The sequence below is a fragment of the Megalops cyprinoides genome, chromosome 20, assembly GCF_013368585.1.
Source record: "Megalops cyprinoides isolate fMegCyp1 chromosome 20, fMegCyp1.pri, whole genome shotgun sequence".
NCBI classification, from domain to species: domain Eukaryota; kingdom Metazoa; phylum Chordata; class Actinopteri; order Elopiformes; family Megalopidae; genus Megalops; species Megalops cyprinoides.
Genome location: NC_050602.1, coordinates 9,825,590 through 9,841,442, shown reverse-complemented (window position 1 = coordinate 9,841,442; position 15,853 = coordinate 9,825,590).

The following is a 15,853-nucleotide window of genomic DNA, read 5'->3' as shown; positions in this document are numbered from 1 at the left end:
GGACACATGGGGAACTTTTAACACAACTGGATTTTTTTCCCTCTTATATATACTGTATATATATGCTATGTACATATTAAAGCACATTGTTATAATTGTGTCATACTGCTGCTTTGCTGAAGGAATCAAAACACTACAAACAGCATCATTTGTGTAAGGAAATGATTCCTTGACCCCTGGGGGAAATAAAAGGCTGTCAAGCATTTACAATTGTAGCAATCAGTGGGAAAAGAAGAAACAAACTTGTGACCAGAAACTCTATAAATGAAAGTATTGCATTTAATTAAGGAAAATAAAAAAAGTTACCCATCAGTTCTCAAATAAGTCCAGATACATTTGTATGGCTAGAGTGATGGCTGACTGTGGGTTGGGGTTTTCCAGTCCATCAATAGCCTCTTATGATACAGGGTGGTAGGATGAACCAGGATGGATGATGCAGGGTGGTAGGATAATACAGGATGGATACTGCAGGTTGGTAGGATGATACAGGATGGATACTGCAGGTTGGTAGGATGATACAGGATGGATACTGCAGGTTGGTAGGATGATACAGGATGGATGATGCAGGGTGGTAGGATGATACAGGATGGATGATGCAGGGTGGTAGGATGATACAGGATGGTTGCTGCTCATGGTGACCTCTTGATATGGCTTGGCTGCTGGTGCACATGAGTGAGAGAGGGGTAAGTGTGAAAGTGGTTAGAATAGGAGGGAAAAGTAATTGAGAATGGCATGTAACAGTGTAGTGCTGAACTTATATTAGCAAGGATAGCTTATAGCTTACTGCATACAAAAGCAGTGAGAAGCAAGGATTGACCCTGTAGCCATAAGGTTGGAAATCCCCTTATTCAGATTTTGAATTTCCTACATGTTCCAAAACACTGGGTGTCTGGTTTAGCAATATCTGCCTTAAGAACAGCAAGGCTTCATCTATGATCGATAGAGTAGAAGCTTCGCGTGAATTGCACATCATTCCTGGAGCTTCCTTTGGTGCCATCTGCCATGTTTGGTTTTGATATAAACTGATTTGAAAGTGAAATTGCTCAATGTGAAGACTATATCTGCATGCCCCTCATCACCTGTCTTCTTACATCAGATTGATGCTTAGTTGTCTGATAATACCTCTTTTTAGATGCATTACATTATAACACTCTAATTATGATTGGTTTAGTCACTGAATTTCCTTGAGTACATCAGATGAAGGAATCTTATCTTAATTACTGCATGTTTAAACCCTAAGATGTATTACCCACAGAAAAACAGACTACAGTCAGATGTATGAACTACATGTTAGGTTGTATTTCCTGTTTAGGTTAACCATTGTTTCTGTCTTTCACAAAACCTTTAAGGTTGTGGGAGAGAAGTAGGTTTTTGTATGAGGGTTACCATTTCTACACCACTGTGGGCCTCAGTGCACAGTAATAAATAGCAGAGTCTTCTGGAATTGTTCTTGAAATGGTCAAAACAGTTTCATTATGGGTAAGACTGGAGTTAAATCGCCCTTTGGCAAAATCTGCAAATTTGCTGCCACCGCTGCTGGCTTTGTACAGTATAAAATGAGGAGCTGATCCAGCATACTGGCGGTACCAGTGGAGTTCATAGTAAGAGCTGCTGCTGATACGGAAGGAACATTCTAGGGAGACTTTTTCTCCTTCTGTCTTTCTGATATTATTTCATGCTTCTGTTTTACTTCATCTGCAGAGGAAATGCCTGAAAATAATCAGAAGAAAAAAGCACATTAGTTATTATAGAACTACAGCTCAGTAGAATCATATGAATACACCAAAGGCAGAATGAGGTTACTAAAGAACTTACCAAGGGCCATAATTAGCAGTAGCCCTGTAAAAAGTTGCATCTTGTTTTCAGTTAACATTCAGGTTAGTAGAGGAGAGAGAATCTGAGGCAGAATATGTGTCTGCTGTTTCAGTCTATAAATGCTGCAGTGTCTGGCTTCATGGGGAGGTACTTATAAGCCTTCTGAAGGAAAGTGATTCATAGTCATGTTGCAATGTCGCCCCCTCAAGGAATTTGTAAGAGTGAATTCTTTTACCTGCAGTGGATTTTTACCTTCTTAACCAGAGATCCTGGCATCTAAATGGGAGTGTGGCTTATACATGCATATATTTTGAAATACAGTAGTAGCAAGAAACATATAAAGCTCTCCATTAGATTATCATAATCATTCTGACTTAATTTCAATTTTAGATGGAAGGAACATTCCAGAGAGACTTTTTCTCCTCCTGTGTTTGATATTAATTGATCATTTGGAAAACAGTACATATGATATTATGTATTGTATAATCACAATTCAGCAATAAGGATAAACCAAAGATGTAAAATGAGGTTTAAAAACACCTTACTGAGGGTAATAGTTCAAAACAATGCTGTATTTTTTTTCCCACACACCCATTTATACAGCTAGACATTAATTGAGGCAACTGTGGGTTAAGTACCTTGCCTAAGAGTAAAACAGCAGTGCCCCAGCAGGGAATCATACCAGCAACCTTTCGGTTAACCCTTTCGCACGTATGGTCAAGTGGGTGATCATTCTAGAGTGGTCCCTACAGTTCACGGCCAAACTGGTCTGATTAGAACACTAGATTAGAATGGTTATTAGAAGTTACGCAAACAAAGCAACATTTGTTCTAAACCCACTGCTTTTTCACATAAAAATGTTCCACAAATGCAATTTGCTTATTTATTTTTCAATGCAGAGTCACATAAGGTGCAACATAAGTAGCATAACACATTTTGTAACCAGCTGGCTTAATCTTGAAAATAAAGTATACAAATATTTACTATAGGCAATTTCTCATATTATGTATTATTAAAATTATATTCATAAATAAGACAGTTCACATTTATGTATCTATTTCTGAGTATCACGAAGCATACCCACATTCACTGCTGTTTCACTCACCAAGGAAAACAAACAACAGACTATCATGTGTGCACATACAGAATACCGTGTTTGGGTATACATCTGCTGCAATTCTATATGTACTAAGCTAGTTTGGTAAAGGATATTAGTTCAGATATTAACCAACTTCCTTGCCTTGTTAACTAGTATAACTAACGGAGCTGCTAGCACTGGGCAGAAAATCTGTTTATTATGACGTCATGACCAAATTCTAGAACAACATGTGCACACGAGCTAAAACAAGTCACGCTCGGTGGTAGTTGGAAATATTTTAGAACTTACATGCAAAAGGGTTAATCATCAGCTCCTTACCACTATGCTACAATGCTGTCCCTTGGTGCCCTCATGAAAATGCAAAGGATAGTAAAACTATTTGATGTGTCATTTGAGAATTAAACAGGAAAAGATTTCAAGCCTGTTAAATCCAACTTTTACTTTTCAGCAGTTAAATTCAATGTCAAAAATGAATAATTTGTTTCCATGAGTGACTACAAGGAAGACAAATGTATTTCTGACTGTTTTTCACTACAGAAGCTATGGACATGTGGTGGCCAAAGGATAGTCTAAAGGATGTCCATTATAGCCACCAGATATTTCTGCAATGAAAGTATTTCTGGAACTGAGATGAACCCTTTCAATGTTTTTGCATTGCATCACCCACTCTCAAGTGGCTATGTTGTGGGACATGATGATCTGTTCATGCTTCCAGTAGGCCTCTCTCCTTTAACCAGTTCTTGTTTTCTGTTTAATGGCAAAGCTGATATCAAGCAATCTAGATCTTTTGTTTTCACGACATGGTAAGGCATCTAAGATTATCAGAGCATCCTCAGCTCTTCACAAACTAAATGTGATCTTAATTTAATTTCCCTAATAATATTGTTTACCCCTGTGGCTAATAACATTGTTGACTGGTCTGCACTGTGAATCCTTTCCCATTTTATGTATTAGAGTGATTATTGATTTGTTCATAGGTAGCAGAATCTCCCTCAGTTTGATTTCCCTGTTAAATGTCTTTGAAGTTTCTGGGAATGAAAGCAATTCCTTGGTTGCATTAATGCCTCATAAATGCTGTAAGCTCCCTCAATGTGGACATTTACAAAGGGAAACAAATACACTGCACTCCCTTATAAGAATATCACCCATTCAGCTCAATTAGCAAAGCACAACTATGTGCTTTGCTAATTAGCATAATATAGCATATTACATGTGTATAACTTACTTATTACATGGTATGTGAAGCCAACGATCAGTGAATTGTTTGATTCTTACACACTAGTAGTTTTTAAATAGTATTAGCATAGGCATGAGTTGATTTTGTCACTATATTCTTTCATCAGTATTTCACAGTGGATTGTGCTCTGTGATCATGCATATCGGCAGAAATGTTTAAACATGTAAAGACCATTCCTCAACAAATAGCACTTTTGTTGCTGAGCTGGTTCTGGTGCTGTCAGGTTTTTGAACAGAGTGTATGGGTTTCCTGTCACTGTGGGCTCCAGGGCACAGTAGTACAGTGCAGAGTCTGTCACTTCAGCAGAGTTCAGCTCCAGATCCACACGATTTTTCACATGTTTAACAGTAAATCGCCCTTGTTCCTTTTCTTTTTCACTTACAAAGATGCGAATAAGGAATTCTGGTTTTGATCCAGGGTATTGACGATACCATTGCAGATTGTTTGCTGAACCATTGTAGTTGCATGAAATCGTAACATCGCTACCCTCTGAAGCATGGACTGCATTAGTTGTTGGTGTGATTGTATCTTGCAAACTGCCACCTGTAGAAAAAAAAAGTTTGTGTTTGTGTGTATCTAACGTAATAATTACTCTTTACACATAGCATACTTGAAGAATTTTATCATATAGAAAATACAGAACGTCACCCCCTCAAGATACAGCTTCAGATCAGTTTCAGATTTAACAGTGAGGCTTTCAAACATTGATTGAAATGACAGTTCCAGTTATCAAGTTATCAAGACAGATAAATGCCACTTACCCATAAATGCAGAAAGCATAAGAAATAAACAGTGCAACATCATTATAGCTGTTGGAGAGAAACACTGACATGAACAAAGTAAGTCTTCCACTCTGGCTTGCTCTGCTCTCCCCCTAATTGACTATTTAGCTCCTCCTCTGAACACAAAACACTATTGAGTTGTTTGTCTTCCACCATTGAAATATGGAAACCTCTGAGAACTGTTGGTTGGAAAAGCTAGACACTGTGTGGGACAGAAATTGGGATATCTGATACATATAATAGAATGCTATCTACATACAGAAATATTCGATCCAATATAAGAAATTGGAGAGATTCTACAGATAACAGCACCACAGATGCTAATTAAAAGTTAACAGAAGGCAGAGAATGCACTCCTGTCTCAAAAGTTGTTTTTTTTTTTTTCCCCAAGAGAGCCAGACATTTCTGATGTTTTTTTATTAATTCTTCTTTTCCTATCTGTCTCATCAGTAATCATACTCTTGATTAATTTCTAGCTGAACTAAGCCCACTGTTCACTTAGCTCATATATAAAAGGTTTAAGTACAAGCTTTACTAGATGACCCAAAACAGTGTGCAGGATGTGCAAAACGCATGTTTTGGATGTTTGAATCTGTAAACCGCTGTTTACTTGGATTACCATTATTTGTCTAAATTTGGTTTAAAATAATGCATTCAGTAGCGAACAGAGACACACATTATTGTTGCGTAGGCAAAGACTTTTTGAAATGGCATTATCTATTAACTATAGCTATATTATGAAATGCAGTAAATTAAGTGTGTAATCTGAAACAAATTACACAGTAGTTGAAAAATTCAGAAGGCAACACAGTGGCTTAATACCCACAAAATCATATATTAGTGATATTACATGAAAGCAGGGCAATGAATGATATTAATATTCCAGCTGGAGCACAGACTGAAGAGTTATCTTATACAATATTACTTAAATACTTGCTGTTATTACTTATAGACCATAAAAATAGACCATAATTTAGCTGAATAGAGAGACTCACTTCACATCAAGAACAAGTAATGAAGCATTATCAGTGCTCTTTGTGTGCTACAGCTAAAGTATCATCAGCTTGATCATTTGTGACTAATTTCTGCTCTAATCTCTCACCTTAGCAGTCGTCTCTAAATCGTAAATGCAGTGGTCCATACTGTAGAAAACAGAGATATGCATCATTGTTGCGAAGGAAAAGGCTCTGATAGAGGCTACATATTTTTAAAGAAAATAAATTTGATGACAATATCAAGCTGTTACACCAGCTAGGCTTGTCTCTTTCCTGAAGTCTAGAATGAAGCCCAAACATTCTATGGGTGCCTATATATAATATAATAATATATTATTCTATATATTATTATTATCATATAATTTAATATATTTTATATAATATAATTTAAATCATTTTATAATTTAAATATAATTTAAATAATGTACACCTGACGGTGGCAGTGTAGCATAGTGGTAAGGAGCAAGACATGGAACTGAAAGGTCACCGGTTTCCCCACTGGGAGTCTGCTGTGGTGCCCTTGAGCAAGGTACTTAACCCTTAATTGCCTCAGTAAATGTCAAGCTGTATGAATGGATAACATGTAAAAACTGTAACCGATGTAAGTCAGTCTGCATTAGAGCATCTGCTAAATGACAGTAATGTGATGTATCCTCTTGTCCCTCTGACAGAACTCATCTTAAAATAGCATCTTTAGTCCACATTATTAATAGGCTTTAAAAATTTCAGTTGAATTCACTCCAGGCCTATTTTTTCCAGAGTTTATCTTCATAACAAACTGAATGAGAAAGGAGTATGTGCCTTAATTTTAAGCCCAACATGCCATTTCATATGTGAAAACTGAGGAAAAATATAGTTTTATCACTTGATGAAATACAGTGTTTACATAATGGTGTGCTTGATTACTGAAAGTATATGAGTGTGATGTACATGTTTTACTGACTTGTGTGCAGATTTGCTGCAAACAGGCACATACAGCAGCAAAGAAAGCAGTCTCAGTGCCTGGAGAAAATAGAGAGAGGTGCACTTGCAATCCACCGGGGAGGCACAAAATGTCATATCTTAAAAAAAAAAAACGTAATAGATACGATGTAGACATTGGGATATAAGGAGACAACTGGGGGTGCACTGAGGTCCGTCTGGGGGTGCAACCCCATGGCACTGGCCCTAAAAGAAAGAATCATGAGCAAATGCAAAGGCTCTTTGACATATTTTGACTGTTGTGAAAAACATATATGTAAATGAGCTGGGTAATATCTGCATAAGGTATGAACAGTGTAACACATGGATCACCTATTTGACAATGCACAAGAACATACTGATTTTCCATTTTCATTCCTGAATTAACGGACACGATTAGTGGTACTCTGAATCTCTGCCCTGAGAATTGAAACTATTATTCACTGGATATGTTTGGTCTTCATTGATGGCATACAGCATGGTACAGTTAGCATTATGGCAACAAAAAAGCTAGCAAAGTATATAGAATGGAAGAAGTTGTTTGTGCCCACACATTTATAAATGAGCATAAGGAAATGCAGTGTCTTTTTTCATACAACGGATAGACCTCTTGGTCTGATTACAATTGCTGTGAATAATTTACTGTAGAGACACATCTTATTTCAGTGTTGTTCACAATATAATTTCTTTGCATCCCTTCATATTCATAGTTCTGCAGTTGAGAAGTTTTCCCAGTCAGCCCTGCTCCAGGGGCATTTCAGAGTATTACCTGCACTTCATTTTGTCTCCTCTGCTCCCATTCACACTCACGCTGTTTGAAAGTATGCACAAGTTGGTCTTTATTGGAGATTCCCACATTTCCATTAAAAAGCAGAAAATATCTGATTAACATTTGTTTTTATTTTTTGGGAGGGGGCTGTAAATACAAGGCAGACCTTTTGATTTAGCTGGGGGAGTCAGTGTGAGTCATGTTATCATGATGTGTGTGTCAGAAGAGATCGTATGCAGACTTGACTCATGCATTTGTAATCCTGTAGTACTCAGTGGGGACACAGAAGGAGGAAGAAGGAGGTTTTGGTACGAGGTGAGAAACAGACTCACACAATGTGGGCCTCAGAGCACAGTAGTATGTGGCAGAGTCAGACAGCACAGCTGCAGATATCAGCAGGTTAAAGGTCTTGTTTTTCTTGTCATGAACTGCTGTGAATCCTTCCTTAGACTGTTGCCCATGTTCTCTAAGTAAGAGCTCTGGTGCTTTATTCTCTCGCTGAATATACCAGTAGAGCTCAGTGGTTGCAGTTTCATACCGACAGTACAATGTTGTGCTCTCCTGTTCCTTGGCAAATATTGAGTGATTCTGATGGATAGAGACACCTTGTGCATCACCTGGAACACATTGAATATAGACATAGTGCAGGAATTAATCTGAAATGTTTATAATTGTAAAGGAATAGCAAAGATTTTCACATACAATACCTTTGACATAACATGGAAAATCCTTGAGTAATTTCACAATAAATTAACAATCTATTAATACTTGCATACCAAATGAGCAAGATAAGTTTCAAATCAGATTTGCAGCTATTTTAAAAAAGAGATACCGTTCTTACCTATGTGACAAAAGATTATCAGAAAGAAAATGGGAACCATTTCTGTTTATAGCCTAATTCTCTTGACGTTTCTGTATCTTTCCTCTCTCTCCAGTGAGGTGTAGCACCACAGCTGTGAAGAGGTTTAGTTTTAAGCTTCTGTATTTCCCGCCCCCTGGGGTTCCACATCAGTCAGACTCTGGTGGAAGTGGCCCACATGACTATAGAACTGAAAGAATAGATGTTTGTGGTACAATGTCGCCTCTCATTGGATACATTTGGAACTTCATTCATTTGGAACCCCTTAAATCCCCTCCCATACTTAGCAGGCCTATGCATTTATATAATTTGCATTTCATACACAGAATTTTTACAAGAACAAAATGCTTGCCATTTAAAATGAACATTTACATCTGTAGCATCAGAGGACACTGGCGGAAGACTTCATGCAGAGTATTATAAAATCATGGAATAACGTGCTGGTGTTTGTGTAGGAGTCTGTGACTCTGAGATACAGCCAAACAAAATTTAGCATGTGGATTATAAGCACATAATGAGCGGACTCAGGCAGGTTCTTGTAATTATACTGCATGTTTCTATGATGCATTTTAACTATATTAGCTCTGGGTAAGGAGTGAATGTTTAATCAGTCTACTCACATAATATTGCCATTTTATTTGGGTAGTTGCCCATCATAAAGTATTTTCTTCCCATGCAGACTGGGTTGTCTGAGAAGGAGCAGTTGTCTGAGCTGTCTTGTGGCATCACAAGAACAACAATTAAAGGAATACTAGAGAGTGAATTGATCCTTATACACATTTCAATGTCTGAGTTGGGTGCTGTGGCACCTCAAGAAGCAGAGCAACCTCTCAAATGTACCACAGAGTAAATGGTGACATCTTGTGTAAATCTGAAGTCATTACACTGCACTAAAGCCAAAGGTTGTTTTGCCACCAGGTCCCTCCCAATGAGTGCTTCTATTTAAAAGCTATTTAAAAGTAGATCAGTCTACTCACATTATAATATTGGCACTTCTGTTTAGGTACCTGTCCTTCATAAAGTATTTTCTTCCTATACAGCTTGAGTTGTCTGAACAGGACGCTGTGGCATCACAAGAACAGCAATCAAAGGAAAATACTGCAGAATTGAATGGTGATATCCTCTAGGCAGCTGAAGTCATTACATTGCACTAAGGCCAAGTGAGTGGTGTTTTGCCACCAGATCACTCCCATGGCTGCTGCTACTTAGAAGGACACCTCAGAACTTGAGTGGCTGATGAGAGCTGTACTCGGGCTTGTTTGAGCAAAAGTACCTCAACAGAAAGGTGAGTCTGAGGTTTCAACCAGCCACTGATTCCCTCTGCTTTTAAGGAGTAACCAGGACCTGCTGGGATAAAAAAGGTCCAGAAAAAAATGGTCCTTGAAAAAAGGATACAGTGAGAAGTAAAAAAAAAAAACTAATAAAAGTGAAAAGCCTAACAAAGAAAGTTAAAAAAGAGATGCCTTGTCTTTGTTATGCATTAAAGTTAATTAGCCAGACAACCAGTGACCTGATAATTAAAAAAAAAAGACTCATTGCATTTTCTGTATTTCACAGCTGCTCTTATCCAGAGCAACTTACAAAGGTCACAATATTTACGTGTTATCCATTTATACAGCTGGATATTTACTAGGGTTGTGTAACAGAGCTACTAGCACGTTACGGAATGTTTCTGTAATTGGGACAATAAAAAAATAACGCCGTACATGACTGTTCATTACCTCCCCGTTTTATTATACAAAAACAGTTCGCAGAATTACGGCATAAGTTTGTTTGTTCGCAACCGAGCGCACCACGCACGTTTAAAAACAAAGTTACTGTCAGGCGACACTTGTTGTTGTTAGGGTGGCCAACTAACACGGCAGTGAAGCTACACACTATTAAAAAATTAGCTGAACAGTTGTTTTAAATGTTTTATGGTGCTGTGTGAGTGTGCTAACTGTCAGAATCAGAATAGACTTTATTGTCATTGCACAGTGGGGTACAACAAAATTGCGGGTGGTCTGCAACAACAGTGCTCTGTGGAACATTTATATAAGCACAATACAAATAAGGCACACGACATTAGGTATAAGATACAATAAAATACAAATTTAAAAAGAAGACACACATTTTTCATAAAGAAAAACTTGTGCAATAAATATGGCCTTTTAAAAAGCAATCGTCTTAACGCGCGTCTGTTTGTTTCAGTCAGCAGCCACTGTTTCTGGGTCATCAGGGGAGCAAAGGGTGGTACATTGCGCTGAGACTGATGTCACTCAGCCCCACATCAGTGTCCACATCACTTCAATGTGCCTGTGTGTCATAGCTGCCCAAGGAATGTTATGTTTACACACAAAAATGTATTATCTTTATTTCATATGGACTCCAGGTGCATTGGATTGAAGCCAGAAGGATTAACACTATCTTATGTGGTATTTCCTGTTGAGGCTAACCATTTTGCCTTTTTTTATTTTTTATGAAACCTTCAAAGCTGTAAGAGCTCAGCAGGTTTTTGTATGAGAGCTGCCATTTCTACATCACTGTGGTCCACAGTGCACAATAATAAACTGCAGTGTCTTCTGGAGTTAATCTTGAAATGGTCAAATCTGATTTGCCACTGGATTTGTCAGCATTTGAGCTAAATCGATTTTTGGCAAATTCCGCTGTGTCACTGCCAGATCCTCTGAGCAGTATATACTGAGGAGCTGACCCAGGATACTGCCGGTACCAGTAGATCCAATAGCTAGCGCTAGGATTGCTCAGGCTGAAGGAACATTCCAGAGAGACTTTTTCTCCTTCTGTCCCCATCATTGATCCTTGCTCCTGTTTGACTTCATCTCCAGAAGAAATACCTTTAAAGAATGAAAAAATGATAAAGAATGAAAAAAAAAAGATAATAAGTAAGCCTATACTCACATTCAGAAAATGATTGATAGTAGAAACTCAACACTTTCAATGAGGCAAGAAAAGAAAACGTACAGAAGGAAGTGATTAGCAATATCCCAGTAAAAAGAAGCATCTTGTCATGAAGTTCACATTTAGGCTATTAGATGAGATGTGCGGGAGAATGTGTGTCTCAGTTTGTCTGTGAGGATGTGTGGGTGGAGCAACAGTGTGATGATGAAAGTGTAAAAGAATCTACAGCTACTAAATGTGTCATTTGTAAATGGAGCTGAAACAGATGGTTATGCCTTAATCTATCTTTGGATGAATGCATTCACTTTTAAATACTGCTTCACCAGCTTTACAAGTGATGATGAAAAATGCTATGTGTATGATGGTCAAAATTTTTGTCATGGATGTGTGAGAATCAGTGTACTTGACACAGACACACACAGAGTATGAAATCAGTACACCAACTCCCCATTCTTCACAAACTGTTATGAAACTGTTAAAAATAAGACTAGGGCTTGTAGTATTTCAGACTTTATCCTCCAAGTGTCCACATTTGCACTCCAGTCTCAGCAAACACCACGGTTTTACTATACAATCATTAATTGTGGCAATACATACATCTATATCTATGTCATTTTGCTGCTTAATAAACTGAGCAGAGTGTGAAAAGCATTTCCTTGGTTGCGTCGTTATCTCAACAGTGCTTGAGGTCTCACAGTTGAGGTTCGATGACTATAGGTCTTCCATAAGTCATTATGCCTTGAGAGGGTCCCTGTGATGTGGACGATATACTGCCTGGTTCCTGTACCAAGGAAGGTGTGCACTAGTGCCTCCAATAACTACAGACTGGTAGCTCTGACCTTACACATTATGAAGACACTGGGAAGGCTGGTCCTGACTCACCTGCGGCCCATGGTGAGGGCACCCCTAAACCCCCTGCAGTCTGCCTACCAAACAAAGGTGGGTGTGGAGGATGCCATCATCTATCTGCTATATCGCTGCTATGCTCACCTTGATCGGCCAGGCAGCACAGTGAGAATCATATCCTTTGATTTCTCCTATGCATTCAATACTGTTCTGCCTGTCCTGCTGGGGAACAAACTGGCGACAATGCAGGGAGATGCCCCCCCAGTTTCCTGGATTATGGACTAAATGACAGGTTGACCGCAGTATGTGCAACTTCAGAACTGACTGTCAGAGACGGTGGTCAGTAATACAGTAATACAGTAATACAGTACTGTCACCCTTCCTATTCACCCTCTACACTCTGACTTTTACTACAACTCCAGAAGCTTCCACCTACAGAGGCTCCTCAGCTTCACTGCATCAGCAGAGGAAGAATGTTAACAGATGTTCACAATAAAAGAAATGTTAAATATGAATAATGATGGAAATATACAACTTTAATAAACAGTGTGAATGTACAAGCGTACAAAGATCAAAACTCTAAAATGTCACATCTCTTCAGTTTTGTACAGAGTGTTTGGATTTCCTGTCACTGTGGGCTCCAGGGCACAGTAGTACAGTGCAGAGTCTGTCACTTCATCAGATGGGAGCTCCAGATCCACACTATTCTTCACATGTTCAACAGTAAACCTCCCTTCTGTCTTTTCAGGATTACCACCTGGCACAATGAGGATGAGGTATTCAGGTCTGCATCCAGGGTATTGGCGATACCATTGTACACCTCTTGCAGTGCCACTGTAGTTGTACGATAGTGTAACATTGCTATCCTCCAAAGCTTGCACTGCTTTAGCTGCTGGTGTAATTCCACCAGAGAGGAGGCCCGGCAAAAAATGCAGAGGAGCTAAATACATAACTTCTGCATTATGTATTAAGTGAGTGCAAGGAAAGTCTCCGATAACTGTACTATTTACAGTAAATATGCTAACAGATCAACATGAACATCAGACTACATCAGACTAAAATGAACTATGGTTTTATGAGATGTTGTATTGACATGTTATGACATGACATTTATATTCAAATGTATCTCTTATGTTGGCTATTAGACTACATGATTGTATAATTTTGATTATGATCAAAATGATTATAATTTATACTACAAATAATTATAATGACACATTGGGTGATGGCTCTAAGTCATTTAAGATTATCTTTACGTGATAAATGAAAAAAGGAAGTTTTAGAGCACACTTGTACAGTAAATTATTTGCAACCATTGTAATCAGTTAGGCACATCTTATTCCAGTGTTATTTACAACATAATTTCTGTGCACCCCTGTATATTCATAGTTCTACAGTGAAAAAGTCTTCCCAATTGATTCTACTTATATCTCATTTAAAAAAAAATGAACTTGGTTTTTCATCATAAATACAGCATCCAAGAGTACCTGTCCATGTTTTCCACATGTTGATTCATTTTGGCAACTAATCAATAAGCAATTAAAGGTTCATACTTTTAATGTCTCTCCTTCCTAACAAGCTTGACCATGATTGTTGTCATAAAGAATAATGCCATTTTGCCAAAGAATAATGCCAATTCTGCCATGCCAGAATTTAATCCAGCCTTTGTAGTATTTCATACTGCAGTGAAATCAGAGTATTACCTGCACTGCATTTTGTCTCCTCTGCTCCCATTCACACTCACGCTGTTTGAAAGTATGCACAAGTTGGTCTTTACTTGATATCCCCTCATTGCCATTAAAAAGCAGAAAATGTCTGATTAGCCTTTGTTTTCATTTTTTTGGAAGGGGGCTGTAAATACAAGGCAGACCTTTGATTTAGCTGGGGGAGTCAGTGTGAGTCATGTTGTCATGATGTGTGTGTAAAATGAGGTATGCAGAGTTGACTGTAATCCTGTAGTACTCAGTGGGGACACAGAAGGAGGAAGAAGGAGGTTTTGGTATGAGGTGAGAAACAGACTCACACAATGTGGGCCTCAGAGCACAGTAGTATGTGGCAGAGTCAGACAGCACAGCTGCAGCTATCAGCAGATGAAAGGTCTTGTTCTTCTTGTCATGAACTGCTGTGAATCCTTCCTTAAACCCTTTTCCTTTAAAATATTCACCAATTAAGGGCTCTGGTGCTTTATCCTCTCGCTGGATATACCAGAAGAGATCAGGAGCAGTGGAAGTAGTGTTATACTGACAGTACAGTGTGGTGTTCTCCTTTTCTTTGATGAATATTGTGCGATTTTGAAGGACAGAGTCACCACGTGCATTACCTGGAAAACGCATAATATAGACACAATAAACGTTACTGTACTGAAACGTTATATGATACGTTAATGATGTTTGTTAAAAAAGGGTAAAATACTTCTTTTAAAATATATATTTTTAATATCAAGTAGAAAATTTTCAGTTACTTTCAGAAGAAATCATTTTAAATGAAAATTTTTTGTGAAAATGTATATCTTACCTATATAATAAAAGGCTGTCAGAAAGAATATAAGAAGCATTTCTGTTTATAACCTAATTCTCTTGAAGTGTCTGTATCTTTCCTCTCTCTCTCTCCAGTGCGGTAGCACCACAGCTGTGAAGAAGTTTAGTCTTGTAGCTTCTGTATCTCCCGCCCCCTGGGGTTTCACATCAGTCAGCCTCTGGTGGAAGATACTTATAGATGCTTGATCAGATACTTATAAATCTCATAAGCTGTCAGCATTGATTTCTTAACTCATGTGATTACTTAAATAATGTTGTTTTTCTCTTGATGTTATTTGGTATGCTTTTGACTTTTTATTTCTGAATGACCCAAAGGCAGAAGATATACACAAGAAGTAAATTTCCCTGCTTATTCAGCTGTGTCAAATTTTAGTCTGTTAAAATGTAGCTTTGCTGTCAAGCTTTGCTGTGCTTGTTTTATGTAGTGACTGATTAGAGGGGCAGAGTGTACATTGTGGGCATATAGAAATGATCATTATTTTATATTCAGTTCAATGGCATAAAATGTTGTTGTAGTAAATTATCATTTCATGCACAAAAAGCATTTAAAAAATCAGAAGATGCATGGATCTAATACTAATAGTAATAAAAATACATTACATTCACAGAGATTTTTCATTTTAAAATGAAATAATGTGTTTCTTTTGGAAATGAAAATACAAATGGGTTCAGTCATGTGATGGCATTAACACTAAAAATAGTCTAAAAAGTCTAAAGGTCCTTTCTACATATATAAAAGGGCTACACAGAGGAACAATGCCATGTTGATTTTAGCCCAGCTGTGAAAGCAAAATGAAGGTGTTTGGACAGACTGTTCCAGAGATGGATTCACTGGAGCAGAAAGCCTGGTCCATGGTTCACTGTCTGTAGGCTCAGCTAGGACCCTGCAGAAGTATAACTGTAACAGACAGGGAGAGAGGAGATAGTTGAGGCAACTGTAACCAAAGGAACATTTTGAAATGGGATCTGGAGGCTGACATGAAGCCAACGCAGTGAGACCAGGACAGGAGTGATGTAGCAAACCTCCTGGTCCTGGTTATGACCCTAACAGCACTG